The sequence below is a fragment of the Eubalaena glacialis genome, chromosome 17 (assembly GCF_028564815.1).
Source record: "Eubalaena glacialis isolate mEubGla1 chromosome 17, mEubGla1.1.hap2.+ XY, whole genome shotgun sequence".
Taxonomy (NCBI): domain Eukaryota; kingdom Metazoa; phylum Chordata; class Mammalia; order Artiodactyla; family Balaenidae; genus Eubalaena; species Eubalaena glacialis.
Window position 1 is genome coordinate 71509615 of NC_083732.1, and position 6077 is coordinate 71515691.

The window sequence follows — 6077 nt, forward strand, 5'->3', positions numbered from 1 at the left end:
TTTAGGATAGAAGTAAGGAACAAAGGAAGGGAAAAAGAAGGAACATTAAGGAAGTTAGTTGTTTAAGAAGGAGGGGAGAAGAAAAGAAAACTTTATTGAACCCCTATTATGTGGCAAGTATTTTCCCTAGGTACTTTTCATATACTGTCTTGATTACACAATAACTGAGAGGTGAAAGTCATTAGGTCCAAACTTTTTCTGGCCTCATGTTCTTTCATAGTGGATAATACGGCAGCAATTCGTTTGGGGGGCAAGAATTTTAGAATATCCATTTTTGACATGTTATTATATCTTTTATTAGTGCTAAAAATTTCAAATACTGTGATGACTATTCAGGGTGACTTTTTGTTTAAAATCGAAATATCAAAAACTCATAAGCCTGAGAGCTTATAATTTACAACTCCTTTTGGTGGGAATGGATTCAAGTATAGTCTCAATATGTCCAATTTAAGAGTAGAGTAGCTGCCTGGAAATTGCATATTTGAGGTTTTCTGCATTATAAAGCGAGCCCGAAACACCTGGGTAAAAGGGAACAAAAGGCTAGATCCAGGGTTTACAGACAACTGTGAAGCCTTGACCAAGGTGCTAAAACCAACTGAATTGCAGTTTACTCCTTTGCGATAAGGATCCTGGACTCTCTCCACTCTCCTTCTTTCTTAATACCTTGCTTCAGTCCAGCAAAGATTTGAGGAAGCTGACTTGCACTAAATGAACTTGAAGTTTTCTTTCTACACTAATTCTGCTAATAGCTTCCTAAAACTGGCCAATCAACTTTGATTCCAAAAGATCCTTCTTCCAGGATTTTTAACTCCTTAAAGCTTTCACCTATGTTTAGTTTTGCTTGTTTTGCTTTTTAATTAAAGAGACATATCGGGCTTCCCTGGTGGCGCAGTGGTTGAGAATCTGCCTGCCAATGCAGGGAATACGGGTTCGAGCCCTGGTCTGGGAAGGTCCCACATGCCGCGGAGCAACTGAGTCCGTGAGCCACGATTACTGAGCCTGCGCGTCTGGAGCCTGTGCTCCGCAACAAGAGAGGCCGCGATAATGAGAGGCCCGCGCACCGCGATGAAGAGTGGCCCCCACTTGCCGCAACTGGAGAAAGCCCTCCCACAGAAACGAAGACCCAACACAGCCAAAAATAAATAAATAAATAAATGAAAACTAGTAAATTGGCCACATAAGATCTTAAAAAAAAAAAGAGACATATCATGCGTTATCTGGAGACACAGGGTGTCTAGTTATATGACATACTGTTATTGCCTCTGTTCTTTTGAGAGTGAACATGCATAGTTTGATTTTATCCTGATTTAGTTAAATTTTATTGCATTTGATTTTATGACTCAACAATCAACTCAATCCAAGACAGAGAAGAAAATGCAATCTTTCCCTTCGTTTATACAGCAATTGTGCCTCTTTTGAGTCATTGCTGTCATACATTGCCAAAGTTGTTTCAAAGATCAGGCTCACCCACTCACTGTACTTTTTCCCAACATATCAGGATTAAACTCTTTGTTGCCCTGAATAGCAGAGCTAAAATAAGTTATTTAGGCTTGTCTTAGCTACAGTGTGGAGAGCTTTCTGACAGCAAATGGGTAAACCAAACTCTTTTGAGAAGACCCTGTTTCTATAGCTCAGGGGGGAGACAAAAGATCCTGCAAGCTCCTCCCTCTTTCCCCGTGGTCTTCACATCTGGAGCTGATCACTCAAGTTATAAGCAGGTTAAGCTCTGAGTGTTGTTTCTTGATCATGAGTGAAAACAAATCCAACTTGTGGTGTCAGACATGATATACCAGCATTGTCTAAACTATGTACTGCAGGGTAATAGTGTTAATCCAGATATTAACCAACATCCTTGTGGAAAGGATACCATAGCTATCAAAGTGTAAATATTTCTGTATATAAAGGGCCTGTCTTGCTGATTCATAAAGCTCATCAGCAGGCTGAAGGTTTGTGAGAATTTCTTCAGTGAAGAAACGTGATATCCTCAGTGTTTCCTAAACACGCCTAAGGATAACACCCTTTTATTTCATGGAAGATCTCTCATCATCTCAGGGCACTGGAAAAGCAAGCACTTACTCCATTAAGAGTTTTCCTTCTAAGCACGGAGCCTGGTATATAGTAAACTCCTAATAAATATTTGTAGAAAATCAAGTAAGTACATGAATGAGTGAAATCCTATAAAGTGAGGATATTTATTTATATGCTCACACTTGTCCTGTCAATAACTTTTTTCTGATAGAAACACATTTAACATCACCTAACCCATGTTTATTGAGTTCCTGCTAGCTAAGTGGCTCTATGCTAGGAGTTGAGGACTGCAGAATTTAGAACAACAATATCACATGTGGACGAGAGATAGTAAGTATATGGTGCTATGGAATATAGGTGGCAGGGGTGCAGGGAAGATTTCAGGAGAAGGCGGTATCTGAGTTGAGTCGTAAACAACAAATGAGAGTTAGCCATGGAAAGAGGTGACTCCACAAATATATCTGATGTACATGTATAGGAAAGTCCTCACGTGTGCCGTATTTAAGCAACTATTAATCATATATTAATACACATATATATTTTGTGTTTTGAAGACAAAACTTATTTTCAGAAATGCTTTTTTTCAATAGCAGGACTAGCTTTATATTCTAGAAAAACAGGTAACATACGAACAAGTGTCAAAAATACATATCCAAATTGTATCAAGGAAAACATGAAGCACAAACCAAAATAGGAAATGCAACATTTAACATTTAACTTATTAAGTTAAGAATATGATTTTTGTCTGCGTTTGTGAATCCTCATTATAGGAATTCTAGTGAATTGTCATGTCACCTTTCTCACGACTAAAAAAGAGCCTCCTACCATAAATGTTCCTTTCCTTAAACTGATGAAACTCCACCATCTCTATCTCTCTTTCTGCCATAAGTTATAACTCTATCCGGGGATAAAGGGATTCTTTATAAATGAAAAGATTGGAGCTTGATTTTTTTTTAATAGAAATCAGACTCTGGCTCTTTCTTAAGCTGTACTGGGAGTTTCATTCCCTCACCCATTTATTCAGTCCACAAGTTTTTATTGAGTTCCTACCACATGACAAGCTATCCTAAGCTCAGAGGATGGGATGTTTATACAACCTCACACAGTTCCTTCTTCCATTGAGTTTATCCTATAATAAGAGAGACAGATAGCAAGCAAGGAATCATAGAGGTGAAAATTAAAAATAAGCATGATGACTTTCAATAGGAGAATATACTAGAGAAACAATCATGGAAGGAGTGCCTGAGAAAATAATGACTAAAGTGAGGCTAAAGGATAGACTGAGTTAATTTGGCAAATTCCCTAGCGGTCCAGCAGTTAGAACTCGGTGTGACCACTGCAGGAGACCTGGATTGGACCCTGGTTGGGGAATTAGGATCCCACAAGCCTCATGGCCAAAAACAAACAAACAAACAAAAGAGTTAATTAAACAAAAGTAATAGTGGGAAGGAATTTTGATTGGGAAGAAGTTTTGGAAATGCCCACAGAAGGGTAGGAGCATGGCTTGATGGAGAAACTCAAAGAATTCCTTGAAGGCAGGCATAATCTCTTATTTTTGAAATCCCAGCAAAGCCTGGCACATAATCACACTCAAAATCTGTTTGTGGAATGAATGTCTTAACTTGGTAGACAGTGACAAGGTAACTCTCTTTCTTGTGACAGAGGTATCAGCCCACTGCCCAAATCTAAAAGAAAGTTCAGCCTTCATATCACAAAGCTTTTTCTGTAAGCAAAGTATGAAAAATTCTACAGATTTTCCTTAAAGAAAATTCATTACTTGAGTCCATCCTTTCTTCCTTCTTCTTTCATGCATTCATCTGCTTATTCACCAAATTGTATTGAATACCTAACTCTACTGGTCACCATGGAGGATTCAAAAATGATGAAAATGTAGCATCAGCTTCAAAAATTTTTAGTGTACCAGGATATTATCATGTGCACTGATATTCATAACATAATACAGAAGAAAAAACCAGAGCTGCAAGGCAGAGATAGAATGAAGTATTATGAGAGTGAAGAGGAGTGAGAGATCACTTTAAGTTGAGGTATTTGGGGAAGAAAATGGCAATAGGATTATGCCTTGAATGAAGGATATAGAAGAATTTTGAAAAGTAGATATGGGGAGTGGGAGGGGAAAAGCCATTACAGGTTGAGAACAAAATGGGTAGAGAAAAAGGGCAAAGTGTGTGCAAGAGGAAGCAAAAAAAAAAATATCTAGTTTGTGTTTTTAACATAGTTAAAACACAGCACCAGCTACAAGGCAAGGTGGGCCATGTCAAAAGTCAAACTGGAAAATTGAAGCTCTGGATTAGCCAGGTTAAGTATACCTGGTGCAACAAGTTTTATGCTCCAGTTCTTGACATTAAACCTTGATATAAATTCTACGTTGTAAACATATTTATGTAGGCCAAGAGCAGGAGAGATGAAAAAATTATGTGTGTAATTCAGAAAGAAACTCCTCCCTAGAAAGTAAAAGAGGACAATTAGAGCTGAATCTGCCAATTTTTAATCTACATTCTCTATATTTATTATAATTTAGCCAACTCAACCATGTAAACCTCATACTAACATGCAAAGTGAACCGGAAAGTTGAAAAAAAAGGCAGGAAAAATATGTTCAATTCATAGACAGGATTAGGTAAATTCAGATCACAGAACAAAATGATGTACTGAATTGTATTTATCCAAATTATACAAATGAATTTTTTTCACTTTCCAGGTTACCTAGCTTGGGAAAACACTGCCAGAATCCCCCCAAATTATTCCTTTTTGATATTAATATGTCATCCAGTGCTGGATGCCTAGTGTTTTCTTTCAAGGACTAGCATTCTTTCTTTTTAATCTTATGAAAAAATTGTACTTTTCTACTCCTTGGCCTTGCTTCTCAATGATTTCTTTTTTGTACACAAAAGTATATATTCTACTCCCAAAGTGTGACAGGCTTTTTGGCCTTTTCTAGAAGAAATGAAAAAAAGTTAAAATATTGAAAATTTAAGCAGTTTTTCAAAGAAATAAACTACAAATTTTTAAAAGGTAGAGAGAGAGAAAACATTTCATTCTTTCTATAATGAGCAGCATCATTCAATTCAATCAAGCTCCACATTTTGGGTAGGATTTTTAAGTATGATTTTTTTTCATAATGTATTTTATTTTTTAAAAAGGAAGCACAGGTGTATTTTGAGAGAGAAGTAAAATATAGAAAATGCAAAATTTGTTTTAACAATTGGTATACAATATTTTGAAACAATGTAATTATTTAAAAATACAGCATAGCCAACAGCCTGTAAAATTTCTTTTGGCATTTCATTTGGTAAAGTTAAGTAGGAAGTCTTTCTTAAATAAAAACTAGTTGTCAACACAGTCCATAAGTTAGATTGTATATGTTTTTTGCTTTTATTTTTTTAATTTTTATTTTATATTGGAGCGTAGTTGATCGACAATGTTGTATCAGCTTCTGGTGTACAGCAAAATGATTCAATTATACATACACATGTGTTTATTCTTTTTCAAATTCTTTTCCCATTTAGGTTATTACAGAATATTGAGCAGCATTTCCTGTGCTATACAGTAGGTCCTTGTTGGTTATCTATTTTATTTTATTTTATTTTATTTTATTTTTGATATTGCTACTTTTTAAAAAATTTATTTATTTTATTTATTTTATTTTTTGTTGCATTGGGTATTTGTTGCTGAGTGCGGGCTTTAGTTGAAGCAAGCGGAGGCTACTCTTCGTTGCGATGCGTGGACTTCTCATTGCGGTAGCTTCTCTTGTTGTGAAGCACGGGCTCTAGGCACGCGGGCTTCAGTAGTCGTGGCATGCAGGCTCAGTAGTTGTGGCTCGCAGGCTCTAGAGCGCAGGCTCAGTAGTTGTGGCACACGGGCTTAGTTGCCCCGCGGCACGTGGGATCTTCCAGGACCAGGGATCGAACCCGTGTCCCCTGCATTGGCAGGCAGATTCTTAACCACTGCACCTCCAGGGAAAGTCCATCAATTTTAAATATAGAGGTTGTATATGTTGAAAGAACTTTTCCTCGAGTTTCCAAAATCCTT